The sequence below is a fragment of the Colobus angolensis genome, unplaced genomic scaffold (assembly GCF_000951035.1).
Source record: "Colobus angolensis palliatus isolate OR3802 unplaced genomic scaffold, Cang.pa_1.0 Scaffold82, whole genome shotgun sequence".
NCBI lineage: Eukaryota > Metazoa > Chordata > Mammalia > Primates > Cercopithecidae > Colobus > Colobus angolensis.
This window is the reverse complement of record NW_012122043.1, coordinates 1,251,995-1,252,202: the sequence shown is the minus strand read 5'-3', so window position 1 is coordinate 1,252,202 and position 208 is coordinate 1,251,995.

Sequence of the window (208 nt, the reverse complement as noted above, 5' to 3'; positions counted from 1 at the left end):
CAGGGAAGCCCGTTCAGACGGTTGCCGGGAGATCTTCGAATTTTATTTTTGGTTCACAAGCCTTCCCATCAGCTGTGCCAGGGTGCCAGGGTCAGCAAACTGCACTCCATGGGCCAGTCTGGCCAAACTGCTCTCCATGGGCCCAGTCTGGCCAAACTGCTCTCCATGGGCCCAGTCTGGCCAAACTGCTCTCCATGGGCCCAGTCTG